The sequence below is a fragment of the Cibotium barometz genome, chromosome 15 (genome assembly GCF_041138505.1).
Source record: "Cibotium barometz isolate CiBa-2024 chromosome 15, ASM4113850v1, whole genome shotgun sequence".
NCBI classification, from domain to species: domain Eukaryota; kingdom Viridiplantae; phylum Streptophyta; class Polypodiopsida; order Cyatheales; family Cibotiaceae; genus Cibotium; species Cibotium barometz.
The window spans coordinates 21,947,856-21,966,695 of NC_141060.1; the positions used below are offsets into that span (position 1 = coordinate 21,947,856).

General features: G+C 49.8%; 1 protein-coding gene and 1 pseudogene across 5 annotated transcripts in view; one reads left to right on the forward strand and one right to left on the reverse strand.

The window, feature by feature from the left end:
• Positions 1-18,840, reverse strand: part of LOC147631063 (uncharacterized) — a 199,467-nt gene that overhangs the window by 136,449 nt on the left and 44,178 nt on the right. The window lies entirely within an intron of this gene.
• On the forward strand, positions 234-3,219 carry LOC147631065 (uncharacterized; annotated as a pseudogene).

The window sequence follows — 18,840 nt, forward strand, 5'->3', positions numbered from 1 at the left end:
CAGGGAGGAGCTGCAACCGCTTCTACACATCGTTCGGAGAGATGATCAGGCCAGATATATGTGGGTGAGACTGAGGGCCGACACAGGCAGATTCCTGTATATTACCATATGCTATTTTGCTCCTAGTACATCGACATATGCAGCACCTAGAGGGCAGTCTCCTTTCTCTGTGCTAGATGATGACATATGGGAGTTCTCTAGGGATGGAGACATCATCCTGTTAGGGGACTTTAATGCCCGGACGGGCAACCACCACCTTTTATGATACCTTAGAGGAGATGCCGAGAGAGTTGGACACTCTGGATATGGGATTAGACAAACGCTCACAGGATGTGGAGTGCACAGAGTATGGGAGATATTTGGTAGATATGGGGACTGCACATGGGTTGGTCATACTTAATGGCTTGCAGAGGTTTCCGTCAGCAGCTGGTTTTACTTGCTTTCCACATAGACATGGTGCTAGCACAGTGGATTATGTTATGGCTATGCCAAGCTTTGTTTCATGCATTGAGGACTTCACAGTTGGATCTCGGCCCATTGGGGTAGTAGTGGATCATGCATTGTTGACATTGACCATCTCTTTTCACTTTACCACAGCTCAGAGGGACACGAGGGGCAGATCACACTCGATATACTTTTACTTCAGAGACTGATGCTGTCTACAGAGATGGGATTTATAGACGTGTGTACACAGAGGAGCCAGGGAGACCTTTGGAGGAGCTGACCCATATACTGACAGAGACTTTACAGGATGCAGCGAGAGAGGCATATCCACATACTCAGCCTGGACAGAGACAGCGTTCTAGGTGTATGCCCCAAAACAGCTGGTATGATGAGCAGTGCAGAGAGACAAGAGCCCGACTGCACCGGGAGGTTACTTTGCGAGTCACAAATCACCGACAGTCATGTATTGCCTTCCGGCGCCTTGTGCGAAGGAAGAAGCGGGCCTTCCTTGCTCAGCTAGAGCAGGAATTATACTAGCTGTTCTTGAGCCAGGATTCGAGGGAGCCTTCGCGTTTGTTTCATGAGTCCTCCCCTGCTTTGGCCATCACTTCTACAGAGGTCTGGGGTAGTTATGCAGCATCTCTATATACAGGTCCTGGACAGACACCTTTTCCTGACCCACCAGCACCATGCCCACAGACATGTACTTTCTTTACCGCAGAGATGGTAAGGAAGGCCATTGATAGGATGAAGACTGGGAGAGCATATGATCATGATGGATTGGTCGCTGAGCACTTTATTCATGCTAGAGACATGCTGGCAGAGCTTCTAGCAGTGATGTTCAATCGTGCTATGTGTGAAGGCTTACCCGAGACTTGGAGTATGTCCACCATCGTGCCTATCTTCAAGTCAGGGGACCCTATGGAGCCAAGGAATTATCGCACTATTATGATTGGTCACACACTAGCACGATTGTATGCATCCATTCTTGGGCAGCAGTTGAGTAGATGGGCAGAGAGAGAGGGCATTCGAGCAGAGGGGCAGGCAGGGTTCAGGAGAGGTTTCTCTACTCTTGACCACATCTTGACTTTGCGGGCCATTATTGAGGAGGGCAGGTCGCATGGGCAACGGATTTATTGTAGCTTTGTGGACTTCCGCAAAGCATTTGATACAGTGCTCAGAGCCAGATTGATGAGGCGATTACAGGAGATGGGGGTACCCACAGAGCTCGTATGGGGGATTATGGCTTTATATAGATCAATTTGCAGGACAGGTACGCACCCCAGAGGGGGTCTCTACTTTGGTTCACTCCACTATAGGAGTGAAGCAAGGCTGCCCGTTATCTCCTTCATTGTTTGGTATGTATGTGGATGAGGCTTCTGACTACATTGAGAGATTGGGGGACAGAGGAGCCCAGCTAGCAGGTACATGGATCCCACTATTGTTATATGATGATGATATTGTGTTGATCTCTGACTCCCCTGAGGGTATGCAGCGTCATCTGGATGCTTTACATGAGTTTGCACATGATAGTGGATTGTCTGTCAACCTTGGCAAAACCAAGGTTATGGTGTTTAACACCACGCCACAGTGGGTTAGGCGATCAGCTCCCACATTTACATATGGGCAAGAGATTGTGGAGTATACAGATGCATATACACATCTTGGGGTAGTATTCAGTGGGCCAGTGTTTTCGATGAGGAGAGCAGCAGAGACTAGATTGACTAGAGCACATGCAGCCCTGGGTGGTTTGGAGAGGATGTGTTCGCAGGTTCAGTTTCCGGAACCTCGAACGAAACTTTGGCTTTTTGACACTCTAGTGACATCAGCTATGCTTTATGGAGTGCAGATCTGGGGACCTTCAGTGGGCCATCACAGCGCATGCGGGTGGAGAGGTATGGAGAGGCCTTTGGTATCTATGATTGCTAGGATTATTAGAGCCAAGCCTTGGTACCTCATGAGATTATTCGAGCAGAGCTGGCGGCTGCCCCTCTGGTGATTGAGGCTCTTACGAGATCAGTCTCCTACATACATGGCTTGAGGGATTCCATAGGTTGTATGATGGTGGTCCCTCTTTGTATCATATGACTCGGATTCGACATTCTCAGCTCATAGCTCTAGTCTTTGTTTTCTTTTGTACCATCATGATATTACATGGACACTATTGTATCACTTTTGGTCTTATAGACCCACTGGGTCTTTTGAAGGCGTTTAATATAACTTTATTTCTTTCTTTCTTTCTCCACGGCACTAAAGTGAGCCCGACGTCTGAGACTCCCTGGACCTTGCCAGCAACACATCAGCCCCAGCTCTAGGAGATCTTGGAGAGGCACAACGCTACCTTCCCACGCCCAACGGATCTTTAAAGCCTTCTATAGGCTTTAAAGCCTTCTATAGGCTAACTCCATGCTTGATATTCTTGATGGTCCCCTCCTCCTGCGGGGGGGTTAGCTCCATAGGCTGTACGATGAGGATGTTCCCACTTTGTATCATATGGGTCGGATTTGACATTCCTAGCTCATAGTTCTAGCCTTTGTTTTCTTTTGTTCCATGATGAGATTACATGGCACTATCGTATCACTTTTGGTCTCATAGACCTAGTGGGTCTTTTGAAGACGTTTAATATAACTTTATTTCCTTCTTTCTTTCTCTCTCAGGGGTACATCACAAGAGATTTCCAGCACTATTGTGTTGAAACAGGGCTACCCTCCATCACAGGAGATTTCCAGCACTAGTGGGTTGAAACAGGGCTACACTTTTTGGCCTCTACATTGATGAGATTGACAGATTAGGCGGGGCTGGATCCCCTTACTACTTTATGCAGATGACAACTTCCTCCTTTCAGATTCAACTGAGGGGCTTCAGAGACATTTGGATGCTTTATAGGACTTTTGTACTCAGTGGGACCTCACTATAACACCAAGGTAGGTCTTCAATACCTCTTGTTAACCTTGGTCTTCAATACCTCTTCAATTCCTCTTGTTAACCTTGGTGAAACCAAGGTAATAGTCTTCAATACCTCCCGCCCTTTCACATCCAGATTGAGCTTCACACATAGAGGGGATCCTATGGAGATTGTCTCATCCTATGTCTACCTTGGTGTCACTTTCAATGGCTCAAGCTTCACCATGCTTCCCGTAGCACATGCGAGAGTGACACAGGGATATGTATCCTTGAGCTTACATTAGTGGCAGTGCTTCGAGGCACAATTCCAGGAGCCCAAGATGAAGGGTTGGCTTTTTGACACCCTCGTCACACCAACCTTGATGTATGGAGCAGCCTTTTGGGGGCCAGATTTATCCGATGAGGATTGGCAGCGAGTTGAGAGGCCCCAGGTCTTGATATTATCCCGTATGATCCGCAACAAACCATCGGTCCCACACCAGATTGTCTAGGTAGAGTTTGTTGTAGCCTTGATGGTAGTGGATGCACTCCTCTAGACATTCACATACTGCCATTACATCAATCGCATGGATCTCCACAGGTACCAGAGGCTTGCCTTTGTGCTGCACAACCGTCTACCCGCAAAATCCTTGAGCACCTGTTCAATGGTATGTGCAGCTTCATCCACAAGTCTAGCACTAACAGTTTCATCCACAAGTCTAGCCCCCATAGCAATTATATTTTCAGAACCATCACACTTTCCCTCATGCAAACTTGCACCTACAAACATAGCACTTGGAGTATTCACAGTAGCATGTGGGGCCAAAACACCCACAATAGTTGAGGTGTCAACATTATCATTTTGATTCTGTAGTCCATCATCAAGGTTTTTGGCATCCACACCAGCATCATGTTTTTCCAAAATCACACTAGAATGTTCACCATCATCATTTTTCCTCTCAAATGCATTGTCCTTAGCCTTAAAGGCAGGCAATCCATCCTTTGCCTCATTGCACTGGCAGACATTTATGAAGACGAATGAACATGTAGATTTGATGATGGTGAATGTGCTTGGCGTCCTCGAGACAACTAGCACTGGAGGGCCACCTTGGAGTATGGTATGCCCAAGTTTCCACTTGGTTTTCAAGATATGGGCTTCACATGGACCGCCTCCCATCCCTTCAGTACAGTTTGGACTCCCCTTTTCTTCGGCTCTCTTATGAGGACATCAACCGGTTTATCTAGTTAGATCTTCTTAGCCTCTACACCCAGTGCACATGGATAATACCTTCGGAGCTCCCACCGAAGATGCACTTCTATAGAGTTCACTTCCTCACGCTCACTTAGGATGGATTCATCTAGCAGTTGGGCTACTTGAGTGTTCACATGTCCGATGCCATGCAGATTGCAATTGGCTAGATACGGGTTTCATCCCACCGCCTCAGAGTGGAGATAGGAAGTGTTGAGTCTCAGAGTGGAGATACCTTCAGAGCCGGGGAGCTCATACGAAGACGCATGGATCAGAGGATTTGCCGAATATGCCACACAAAGGCTGAGACAAAGGAGCATTGCATATGTCCTTTCCCAGTGTTCTATGAGATCTATACGAGGTTTCATTGTTTGTGCCATGAGGGATTTGGCCCATGCACTAGGATCATTGACTTCCCAGACCAATGTTTCCTAGGGCTTTTGCTGTTCGAGCTCTACAGACACAAGGATAGTTTTTTGAGAGAGCTTCGGCCCCAGCGACCCCGACCCCTCCCTCACCAGCCAACCATCACCAGCTTCTTTTGGACCGAGGAGGACACCCATACTGTTGTGGAGACCCACCTCGAGTTGCTCCGGATGCACCTTGCCCGAGAGGAGTTACCTTGGACTGAGACTCTGCCTTCTAGCGTGCCCGGTGTGTCTCCCTTAGCTACGTCACGTGGAAAGGTGGCTCGATGGTGATGGATCATTTCGTGGATCTGCAACAGCTGAAGAGGGGATCATGGCCGACGTCCAAGGGGCCAAGGCTCTCGGACATACTCACTAGCCCCATGCTTGATATTTTGGAGAGTGGTATAGCATCTAATAGGGGCTGATGCTCATGTTTCAAGTTCCTAGTATTCCATGGTGAGATTTCCATGGACAGTTTTGTATCACTCCAGTGAGAGTTTTGTTCTGCTTCTAGTTTATTTTTCGTTCCATGATGAGATATGCCATGTTCATTATTGTATCACTTTGTTCTCATAGGCCCATTGGGTCTTTAGTAGACATTTAATATCTCTCTCTCTCTCTCTCTGTGAATCCCCGTTCCTACCCCTTTATGATGACTTATGAAGTTTTTTCTAAGGGACATCCTCTTGGCTGGAGACTTCAATGCCCACACCGCATGTGCATAGGTACCCTTCTTTGAGACACACGATCCCATGTACCCGAAGATTGACACGGTGGGTACGGATCTGGAGTGGACATCACAGGATACAGCAGCCTGCACAGACTATGGAGAGTATCTCTTAGCCCTCGGCGGGGCTCATAGGCTAGCCATTTATAATGGCCTAGCTAGATGGCCTGGATCCAACTCCTTCATCTCCTACCCCTTCGGACATGGAGCTAGTACAGTAGACTATCTAGTGGGATCCCTCTCTCTGATCCCACTCATTCTAGAGTTTACCATCTCGCCTTGCCCCATCGGTGTTGCAGCCGACCATGCATACTTGGCCTTCTCCCTCACATGCCGATACACCACCCAACCATGTGATTTGCCCCATCACTGCCACCCGAGATACCACTTCACCAGAGAGACCTCTTCCATCTATATCACGTCTACCGCATCCTTTCCGACCTTGACTCCCACATCCTACTTGATGAGCTTACCACACAACTCGCAACCACCCTCCATACGTCCACTGTAGGTGCCTTCTCGCACTCCAGAGCCACCCCTACATCACCAGGAGGGACTTTCCCACAAAATAGCTGGTACAACGAGGAATCTCGTGATACTTGAGCCCGTCTACATCAGGAGGTGGCGCTAGGATCCACCACTCACCAGCAAGCGCGAGTAATCTTTCGACGTCTCACACGAAGGAAGAAGATTACTTGAGCTATTTCTTGGGAGGGGCTGTAAGGAGGCCTGGAGGATCTTCGAGGATCATCGCATGCTGGTATAGCAAGAGCTATACCAGCTATTTCTTTGGAGGGACTGTAAGGAGGCCTGGAGGATCTTCCAGGATCATCGCATGCCGACCCCGATTACTTCACCTGGCACTTGGCACACCTATGCCACCTCTCTACCATGCCCCCGAGTAGCCACCTCTCTACCTTGCCCCCGAGTAGCCACCTCTCCCCCATCCACCCGAACCGTTGTCAGAATATGCAGCGGAGATGATGACAAAATTTGAGAACACAAAAGCAAGTGCACTGCAGAAAAAATACAGCAATGGAGAAGGAGAGAGAGAGGCGTGTAACTCTGCTCTATATACACAAGAAAATCCCGAATACTTGATACAACAAGTGGAGGGCCATGGGGCCATTTTATATGGCCCCACATGTGCAGTCGGCTAGCAGTAGGACAGCCGACAGCACCTGTGTAGACACCCGACTGCAACATCCCTAGTCGGCCAGCACTAGACACGTGTGAAGTTAGCCAACAGCAAAGAGAGGCAGGGAGCAGTCGGCCACTGTCAGAGCACACTATCCTGCAGTCGGCCAGCATACAGAGGTAGCTGACATGCACAAGATAGCCTCCCACATCATAAAAAATAGGGAAAAATATGGAGTGGGGAAACATGAGAAAACACCTAATCTGGGCAGGCACACCCACAACAGAGGCCTTGGTGTAAATGTACAGACAGGAGATGACTGCTAACACCACCGCCTCTCAGCTTCTAGATGTGAAACCAATCCCAGGGAGTTGGAGTGCCGCCAGAGCAAGGCCTCAGATAGAGACTTTGTGAAGAGGTCCATCGCATTGTCCTCCGTCGAACAGAACTCTAGCAAGATATCATCAGCAACGATCTGTTCACGAACAAAATGCCTCTGGATGACCGTGGGTTCCACTAGTGGAAACCCAATCTTGCCAAGTAACCTCTCCAACCTCACCACCTCACAAGCAGCACCACAAGCAGCCCGGTACTCTGCCTCTGTCGACGACAAGGCAAAAGATGGCTGCCTCTTACTGCTCCATAAAACTGCTCCTGAGCCAAGGGAAAAATTGTAGCCTAATGTCAAGGTCCTCGTGTCTGGCTCTCCTCCCCAATCGGAGTCACTCCAACCGTGGAGTCTGACTCCATCCATCAACCCCCCTCCTGTGTAAAAGAGTCTAAGATCCTTCGCATGCTGCAAAAACCACAAGATACGCAATCCTGCCTCCCAAAGAGTCCTTTGCAAACATGAGCTCAACAGCCTCATCAGGAAGCTCCCGTCCAATCTGGTATGCATCAACCAAATCAATGAACCATTTTGCTTCCGAGTCAAGGAGGCATCATACTGCTCACAAGGATCAACACCTATTACGGTGGGATGCCATGCCCTGGAAACCTGCTGGAGACCACTCAAGACCTTCGAAAACGTGTAACCAACCCCCTCTGAATCCGGAACCACAAAGCCTGGAGAATGTGCAACATCCACCTCCTTCTGCAAGTAATCGACTGTCCCTTCCTTGCTTTCCAATAGGTCCCCGTGGAAAGAGCTTCCTCAACTACAGGAATTTCTTTGTCCCGAATGCTACGAGACATCAGAGCATAAGTTACCTGTAAAGTTTCCTCTGACCGACGAACACAAGAACTACCAACATTTGTACTGGAAAGTTCCTGCCAATTGCTGCCATCATCTGGCAAGCCATCCACCATCTGGTCTGGGAAAGCCTGCACCTGCAGCGTATCCACACTTAAGTGGCCATTACCAGACTGCCACGCATCACAAAACTGAGGACCTGGGAGAGAGAGTGCTGAAAATTTGTGAACTCCATGCTCCACTTCGTCTTCCCAAACTACCTGGCCTATTGCCTTGTCCCGGAGAGCAACAAAATGCTCATCAAACTCCACCCGTATGCCAGTCTTGCAAACCTGATGCACTGACAACAACAGATGAAAACCAAGTGACGGAACACACAACACCTGGGAGGAATGCTTCCCCCCTCTGCCATCGGGAACTATCTCCAACTTGCCCTCATTGTGAACTGGGATAGTGGATGTATCCCCAGTAAGAATGTGACCTGAATACTTGTAGAGATCCTGTAAATATGAACGGGAAGGAGTCATGTGCCTGGAAGCACCACTGTCTAGAATCCACTCCCGAGTATCCGTAGCGGAGATTCCTCCAACCTCCTCCCTGCCTGAAGAAAATGAAACATCGGTGTCCATCACCTCCATGTGCACAAAAGTCGGAGTCTTCACGGTTGCTGCTGAGGATTCTGCACCCTTCTCAGTGCTTCGCTTGGGACACTGCCTCTAATATTGGCCTTTCTCGCCACAATCATTATAGGTCCTCTCTGCCTTGAGTTTCTCGTGGTCTGAGTTGGACATCTTCTCAAAAGACTTCTTCGATGAAGCCTTCCCTTTGCCCTTGTTGTTACGGCCTTTTGATCGTTGGCTAGTTAAGGCCTCCGAACCTCCACCCTGTGGAGGGTTCGAGAATCTTTCCTCCTGGTCTAAGACCACGGGCACAAGCTCCTCCCATGTGATGGTGCTGAGCCTACCACTGGTAATCAAAGAAGAGTAGAATGCTGAGTACTGAGAATGCAAATGCGACAGCAACGTGATGGCCATATCTTCCGATGATCTCTCTTTCCCTGCCTGAAGAACTTCCTGCTGAAGAGCCTGCAGCTTGTTAATGTGCTCCCGCATCGTCGATGACTTTGGAGGATTCATAACCCGCATCTATACTCCAAGGAAATCCTCTTCATGGGCGATACCCTGTTATAGAGAGAAGCCAAATGCTGCCATATACCTCTGGCCAGCGTCATATGCTTGATATGATTGATTACCTGCGGTGTGCAGTTGAGGAAAATGAAAGAACGGACCCTGGCATTGACACGATCCCATAACTGTCCCTGTGCCTCGCGTTCCTTCCGAATCGAGGGTAACTCCCCTTCCTCTACCTCCGGCCGTGGAACCCCAACAACAATGAAATCAACAAGGTCATAAGACTCCAAAACAGATTCCATCATTACCTTCCAGATGCCGTAGTTATTCCCGTCCAACTGACGGTCCACTGGGAACGTGCGGAGTGTCGGGATCTTCACATGCCTCTCAGCCATCTCAAGTAAATCTGCCATTGCGGGGATGTAACTGAAAAGGGTGGGTGGGTGGGAAAAAAGAAGAACTTAAACCTGCAAGTGGCTGTCTAGCAAAACAGCCCGCCTTCCTCTTGCTTCTCCTCTTCCCGAACAGTCCAAAACAGTCCACCAATCAGCAGCAAAACAGCCCCCCTCTTGCTCACACAATTCCCAAGATTTATCAAGAGCCTAGAGCTCTGATACCATGTTAGAATATGCAGCGGAGATGATGACAAAATCTGAGAACACAAGAGCAAGTGCACTGCAGAAAAAATACAGCAATGGAGAAGGAGAGAGAGAGGCATGTAACTCTGCTCTATATACACAAGAAAATCCCGAATACCTGATACAACAAGTGGGGGCCATGGGGCCATTTTATATGGCCCCACATGTGCAGTCGACCAGCAGTGGGACAGCCGACAACACCTGTGTAGACACCCGACTGCAACATCTCTAGTCGGCCAGCACCAGACAGTCGCCTTCACACGTGTGAAGTCGGTCAGTAGAGCAGAGAGGCAAGGAGCAGTCGGCCAGTGTCAGAGCACACTATCTTGCAATCGGCCAGCATACAGAGGTAGCTGACATGCACAGGACAACCTCCCACAGCATAAAAAATAGGGGAAAATATGGAGAGTGGGGAAAAATGAGAAAATACCTAATCCGGGCGGGCACACACACAACAGAGGCCTTGGTGTAAATGTACAGACAGGAGATGACTGCTAACAACCACGTCTCCCACACTCTTCCTTCTTTCGCCTGAGCTTGGTGAGAGGTGCTATTGACAGGATGCAGACTGGGAAAGCACACGATCATGATGGACTCCTCACCGAGCATTTTTCTCATGGTAGGGGCACGCTAGCCCCTTTACTGGTTCACTTGTTTAACAGGGCTCTATGTGAGGGCTATTGTACTTATCTTGAAAGCAGGTGACCCCATGGACCCCAACCCAACAACTACAGGACTATCATGATCGGTCACACCTTGGCCAAGATTTATGGTTCGATTTTGGAGCATGAGCTTAGTAGATGGTCCAAGGAGCAGAGACTTAGAGCACCAGGGCAAATAGGCTTCTGAAGAGGATACTCCACACTAGATCATAGCTTTACACTACGGGGGATCATTGAGGGGAGAGCTCACGGGCCTTGGATATATTGCTGCTTTGTGGATTTCTGCAAGGCTCATGATACCGTCCCACAGGGAAGACTAATGAGGAGACTGCAGGATATGGGAGTGCAGCAGAGATGCTTTGGGGGATCATTACACTCTATGAGTTAGTCACAGGCAGAGTACGGGCTCCAGGAGGTGACTCAAAGATCATACATAGCACTATTGCTGCTTTGTGGATTTCTGCAAGGCTCATGATACCGTCCCACGGGGAAGACTAATGAGGAGACTGCAGGATATGGGAGTGCAGCAGAGATGCTTTGGGGGATCATTACACTCTATGAGTTAGTCACAGGCAGAGTACGGGCTCCAGGAGGTGACTCAAAGATCATACATAGCACTATTGAGGTGAAGCAGGGCTGTCCCTTGTCTCCTACTCTATTTGGTCTATACATGGACGAGATCTCGGATTACATAGACAAACAGGGAGGACCAGAAGCACATATAGCAAGAGTCTTGATACCGATCCTCTTGTATGCAGATGATATTGTCCTTATTTCTGATTCACTAGAGGGGCTGCAGAGGCATTTGGATGCATTAGGAGCCTTTTGCGAGGACCGGGACCTCATTGTGAACCTTGGAAAGACCAAGGTTATGATCTTTAACATCTCCCCACACTAGATAAGTAGATCTGCAGTACACTTTACATGTAGTGGAGAGCTTTTGGAGTATGTGGTATACCTCATATGTATACCTTGGGATCACTTTTGCTGGACCTCGGTTCTCGATGCGGAAGGTGGCCGAAGCTAGATTGATGAGGCGATACGCAGCCCTTGGCTCACTAGAGAGGCAATGCTCACAGATACAGTTTTAGGAGCCGAGGACGAAGCTTTGGCTATTTGATACTCTAGTTACACCTACGCTATTGTATGGTGCCCCCATCTGGGGTCCTAGCTTATACCACAGGAGGAGACAGAGGAGAGATCTGGCCGAGACAGATACAGAGGAGGTATATGATGGGTGGAAGCCGATGGAGAGGTCCCTAGTGGGGATGATCTCGTTCATGATTAGGAGTAAGACATCAGTGCCACATGAGATTGTGCGGGCAGAGATGGGGGCTGCAGCGATAGTGACGGAGGCTCTATTCCAGACAGTGACATACTGGCATAGGCTATGGGAGCTTCCACTAGATAGATACCCCCGGCTAGCCCTGGAGTCCTCGAGATGGCTGACACTCGGGGGAGATATAGAGTGCTGGAATGCACAGGTAGGCACTTGGTTTGGCATGCATGGCATGCAAATAGAGGCACTCCCCCCGGTACAGCATAGAGGCCCCGTCTTTTGCTCTCAGCCGCATAGAGTGGAACAAGGTTATCAAGAAGGACATTGTCAGACTGGATACTCAGAGGATATGGAGTTCACATAGTCGTCCCCACTAGGGACGAAGATGGCCTTCTATAGAGATCACCTCCTATGCCTGACAGAGAATGGCTTCATCATCCCCCCATGCTACATGGACACACACCTATCTTTTGGGGTGAGATGTGTGATCGGCCAGATCCGCGCCTCGTCCCACCAGTTGAGAGTGGAGATTGCCAGATATGGGCCCAGGTCGGTCGCACCAGACGATAGGATATGCCAGCATTGTCACAGAGCTCGAGACAGAGGATCATTACATACTATGAAATTCGGGGGAGGTTCTACTACCTCTTCTGAGCTGGGTTTAGATCACTTTCTAGGATCATGGACTTCCCGGATCAGAGATGCCTGGGACTTTTTCTTCTAGAGCTCCGCAGACACAGGGAGTCCTTAGTGAGATCCAGACTTTATCGAGGACCAACTTAGAGAGCTCTCTCTCATTTCTTACAAACCAGTGCTCCGAGGACCGATCCACTACCCATACCCGGACCATAGGCTAGTGCAGGAGCTCGAGCGAGAGGTGTGACACTCGACAGAGCCACTGAGTTATGCAGAGCTCGACGCCCCAGACCCCATGGCCACGCCACCACAGGAGGATCCGGGCCATCATCTCCCATCATCGCAGGACCTAATGCCGGCTGAGTTTTATCACCTTGAGCATTGTGTCACAGCGGCCCATGAGGGATGTATTAGGGTGATATTAGAGCTCTTTGCTCATTTACCTAGATGAGATTTTATAGTTCTAGATTTTTGTTATCTTTCTTTATTACTATTTTGTACCCAGGATGATGTACCTCATGGATATGATGTAACCTTTTGGTCTCATAGGTCATTTTGGCCTTTTGAAGACGTTAATACAACTTTCTTTGTTTCTTTCTCTCTCATGTTTCTATGTTCTTAGTTTAGATTCCATGATGAGTTTCCATGGACAATTTTGTATCACCCTAGTGAGATAGCTATGTTTATGTTTTCTTTCTGTTTTATTTTCCATTCCATGATGAGATATGCCATGGACATTATTGTATCACTTTGGTCTTATAGGCCCATTGGGTCTTTGGTAGACGCTCAATATATCTTTCTTTCTTTCTTTCTTTCTCTCCATGATGAGATTCTCTTGTACTAATGCTTATATATCCCATGTACTCCCATATGATGATCATTGTGTCAGTCTCTACTTTTAGAGAGCTATGTTAGTTGTACTTGTTTTGTTTTCCTTTTCCATGATGATGAGACATACCATGGATAGCATTGTATCCCTTTGGTCTCATAGACCCATTGGGTCTTTCGAAGACGTTTGATATAACTTTCTTTCTTTCTCTCTCTCTCTCTCTCTCTCTCTCTCTCTCTCTCTCCCCGTGCTTCATTGCCATAGCTTGAGCTTCAATCTTATCTCTCAACTTGCACTCTACTCCTACACACCTAATCATGGATATCTTTCAACCTCCATAGCTGCATATGTGTGATCCTGGATGCCAATATGGTATCAGAGCTAGGATGAACCACATCTACATTTTTTGTCGACCAGCCATCATACTCATCTACCTTTCTGCGTTTCTTAGGGTTTGTACATTTTTTAGGGTTTCTGTGTTTTCTCTGCTGCCCCACCATCAAACCTGCATTTTCTTCCATTCAGCCTGCTGCTTTTTTTTTTCCTGAACTGAGCTGCTCATCTCATCATTCTCTTCCAAGCAACCCCGACTCAAAACAGGTATACAATCAGATTTTGGGGGACTCTCTCGGGGAGAGAACCCTTTCGACTCAAACATGAATGAAAGGGATTATTCAAAAAAGCCCAATCTGCATCCACCTCAAAGAGATAAGATAGATTAGCCAATGCAATGTAGGCCTTCTTAGGTGCACCTGAGGATTACGGCTTGTCCGGGGCATCTTCAAAATCTTCTTCTTCTTCTTTAGCAGCAACAAGGTTGGCATGATTCTTCTCCTGTTCTTTTGCCAGCCTTTTGAAGCACCGGTCCTCAATGTATCCTAGTTCTTGTAGTATTTGCATTTGACAGATTATACTTTGCCCCTAGGTGGATTTCTATTCGTGGGAAGAAACCCTTATCCAGATCAAAAGCAAAGTTGGCCTGGTCTTGAAGTTTGCGGTCTTCATCGAGAAGTATTGCTACCATATCTTCATATGGCATTGTACACGATACTCAAAGTGTAGACAAGACCTCCTTGTACTTGGTGATTTCTACAAGACTTGAAAACAAGACTACCTTCTTATCATTTCATCTACTTGTGCTGACAATACAGCCAATTGTTGCAGTAGTGACCCCAGGTCTTCTGGGATGGATATCATGGTCTCTTTTTTTTTTTTTCCCGAGAAAAGATCCTTTCATTAGTTATATAAAAACGCCCGTAGGGCTACAAAAGATCTCTCCTGCTCCTAAGAGAGATAGAGCAGCGAATACATCATGGCAACCCGGGAGACTCTCCCTAGGTGCTGCAAAATACAAGCATCAGTACAAAGAACTGAGCGGCTAAATCATACAATAGGGGGAGGGAAGAGCCAAACAGGTGGCCTGTAGTGCCAACGGGGGGATCCTGTGTGCAAGGTGTAGAAAGGGCCACAGCGCCAAGTGGTGTGAAAGGCCTGGCGCCGTAAGATCGCCTCATCCGCCGAGTCTCCCCGGATGCGGTCGTACTGTCCTCGCAGGGTGTGGATCAACTCCTGCCAAATCCCCCGTACAGTCTCTGCTGGTGGCTCTAATCTCCCCTCAAAGGCCGTAAAGCACCGGGCTGTCCAGGTGAACCAGATGGTGAGGCTGCTGAGGAGCTCCCATCGTAAATCCCTCTCCTGTGTCCAGCTGGCGGACGAGAAATCCGGTGCCGGAACCAGGCGAGGCTGGCCCCTAATAAATCTGATGGCCTGACTGCCCTGCTCCATCTCATAGCCCATAGCAGGCCCTGACAAAGTCGACCAAGCAACGGCACCCCACGTAAACATACCCTCTGGAGAGAGGGGGGCCAGAATACACAGCATCCGCAGCCAAATCTGCTGTGCCTGAGGGCAGTCCCAAAGGCAGTGTCTCTGTGTCTCCATAGGGTGGCCGCATCGGACGCAGGCCGCCGGAAGACCGCTGTAAACAAGCCAAGTGCCAACTGCTGAGCCCCTGTGGGCGACCAGCCAACTGAAAAGCCGAGATCCTGCGGGCCTGCCGACTAGCCCAGAGCCGAGCCCAGAAATCCTCCAGGAACTCCTGTGAGAGTCCCTGTAGTCGCCAATGCCCCGCGGCCGCTGGAGAAACCGTCCTCCTCCCGTCAAAATATGTCGTCCCAGCCGAAAAGTATACTGGAAAAAGGTGATCTCTGTGGCCTCAAGGGATGCATAAGGGTCATGCCACTCGTACTTGACCCTGCTCCGTGCGAACCGCTGGGCTCCAGATGAGCGGCTGCCTGGCCCGCTCCTCAACACAGGAAGGAGGCCGCTGAGAAAGCCCCGGTCTCAGCAGCTCCCAAGCTCTCAGGATACTCAAAGCAAATCTGTCCTCCCATCCTCTACTGAGGCCTGTCCTCCTCATCTCTATGAAGATCCAGCGAATCTCTGGTGCCCAAGTACCCCCTGCTGGGGGCGCCCGAGCCTGCAGTCGCTGCAAGAGGAGCTCTTTCCAAGGCTCAGTGCCTGGAAGCAACCCCCGAACAATAAGCTTCCCCAATAAATCTCTACTCTGATCGACTAGATCTATAATGCCCAAACCGCCCTGAGCCAGCGGAAGTGTAATAACTGCCCATGCAACCTTTGCCCGAGCAGGCTGACCGTCCCTCCCAGACCACAGAAAGTTCCTAATCAGCCTCTGTACCTGGCTGATGCAAGAGCTCGAGAAAATCCAGCAAGACGTAATGTACCACATGGTCGCTAATAGCACCTGATTAGCCACCACCACCCTCCCAGCCAAGGATAGTCGAGCTATACTCCAATACAATAGCTTCTTCCGAATGCTCAGAAGAAGCGGGGCAATCTGCTGCTCAGGTGACAAATCCAGGCCAATCTGGCATCCCAAATACCGCACTGCTGTGCCTGGAGGAATCCATCTAAAACCGGGGTCCGGGCTCCATGCCGGAGTGGGAGCACTACTGATCCAAAAGGCCACTGTCTTGCGCCAATTGATCAATGCTCCCGAAGCTGCACTAAAAACCTGGAGTGACTGCTCAGCCCGAATAAGATTGGCCTCATGGCCATGCAAAAATAAGCCCGTGTCATCTGCAAACTCAGCATCAAGCAGGTCCTCCCCCCGGACTGGGAGCTGCAGACCTCTCAAACCAACCTCTTCTGCCGTCAAATACATACTCATAGCCTCCGCAAAGAAGAGAAAAAGGAAAGGAGCGAGAGGACACCCCTGACGGACTGATCTGGTCAGCTCAAAACGCGGCCCCCGTCCTCCTGCAATCAGCACCTGGCTGCGAGCTGTGGAATACAGAGCTGCCACCCCTCTGATCCATCCTGGCTCAAAGCCCAGGCGAAGCATAGTGCCCTCTAAGAAACCCCAATCAACTCTATCGTATGCCTTCTCAAAATCGAGAAGCATCACGACCAAGTCCTCGCCAAGAAATCTAGCTCGGGCCGTCGCCTCCTAGAAAGTAAAGATGTTGTCAAGGATACTGCGCTCCTTGACAAATCCTGTCTGAGTAGCATGAATCAACTCCCCCAGGAAGGGCTGGATCCTCAAACTCAAGGCCTTTGCCAAGACCTTGTAGACAGTATTGAGGATCGTAATAGGCCTCCAATGCCGAATGTCATCTGATACTCCCTCCCCCTTGGGGATAAGATAGATCAAGCCCTCTGAAAGGCTCTGCGGCATCACCCCAGTGTCCAAAACATGCTGAAAGCCCCTGCGGAGGCCTGGCCCCAAAAGGTCCCAATAGCGCATAAAAAAGGCCGGCGTCAGTCCGTCCTCCCCTGGGCAACTATGTCGCAGCAGGACCCTCAAGGCCTCGGCAAGCTCAATCTCTGACAGAGGCGCACCTAGAACTGAACGCATATGGTCTGTGACCCTCCTCTGCACATGGGCCCACACAGTCTGTCTGCAAACATCCCGATCCTCAGTGGCTGGCTCCGCTGAAAGCAGGTCACTATAAAATGCAGTAGCAATGGCTCTGATCTCCCCGAGCTCAGTAGCTACCGATCCATCCGGTCTACCAAGCTGGCGGACTCCTGCTCGCGCATGACGGGGTCCAGTGATCTCAAAAAACTCTCCAGTCACTCTATCACCAAGCTGCGTCCACTGAGAGGCCTGACGACGATAGTAAAACTCATGTCTCTGCTCCTCTACCTCTCTAACCTCCTGGCGTGCCTGGCTCAGCTGGGACGCCACCCACTCACATGCAGGCTGCTGCTCCTGAAGGCGCTGTAGCGAAGCAAGGCTGCGTCTCAGCCGTTGCTCCCGCTCGCGAATCTCTCCCAGTCGTGTCAAAGCTGCAGCGTGTAGAAAAGAGCTAAGATCAATGAGTCCCTGGGCACACTGGCCCGCTGCATCCTGGTCAGAGCACTGACTATCATACCAGATCCTCTCAATGTCCTCAGCGAGACTGGGATCTGTAAAAGTACCCTCTCTGGGATCCTCAACTGCAAGCTGGGCTCCCGGGTCCCCTCCTCCAATGTCAATATAACTGGCGCATGATTTGAAAATGAGATGCCAGTGAGAATGCCGACGGAGCCCCCTCGCTCCCCTAACCAGTCGCCCACATAAAAGCGATCAATCCATGATAGATTAGTCTCCCCCTGCCGGCGATCCGACCGAGAGAAACTAAGACTCTGGCAATGCATCTGTAACCTGAGTCCAGAACTCTGCTCTGGCACTAGCATGATTGGGCGCATAGATGTTGAGCACAGCCAATAGCTCATCATGCATCCTCAGAATGACATACTCTGCTCTACCAGGCACAATGATCCCTCGATCCACAATGGCCTGCCGCCATACATCTGCAATAACCATGCATACTCCTCCCTGTCCACCCAAAGGACCAAACCCTGCAGACCAAAAAGTGTCCCATCTACCAGGCATCACCGAACCATATCTCCGGATCCTGCTCTCACCCAAGTGGTGCTCCTGCATCATCAATGTCAATGCTGCCACCAACCAGGCATCTCTGAAGCTCCTGCCTCAAGCAACCTCGATAGCGTATAAAGTGTGCTCTGCCAAGGCCCTGTACATTCCATGAGATGATCCTCATGGATGCCCTGTTGAGGTGGATGCTGTCTCAGCCGTACGGCGGGCCTTCGCAAGCGGCTTGGATGGAGAGTAGTCCCCATCCGAACGGCTGCGAATCTGCCCACCCGGTGTACTGCAAGAATCCCGGATCAGGCGCCAGTGGCTGTGGCCCATGGCGACTGCCTCCTGCTCTGACAGAGCAACCTCGTGTATACTCACATATCCAGGGTCGCGTGCCAAGTCTGCCACTATGCGCACGACCAAATGCCGAATCCCTGAGGTATCCACTCCCGGGATCCAAGAAAAAATGAGCCAACTCCCAAAGTCGGCCTATCACATCTGTCACCTCCAGATCGCTCATGTGATGAGAAAACTCAACTGCCTGAGTCTTCAAAGTGCTGAGAGCGAGCTCTAGAGTCCACTCCCGGTCACAAGGTCCACATAGAGGGAACGAGAAGGCCACCGCTGAGTCTAGTGCCTCCTCCCCGCGGGCCGGAGGTATCACTACATGAACTCGAATGGGTGCTGGCTCATGGGGGCCCTCTGCTCCAAAAAGCCGTGTGAAAGTATAATCAA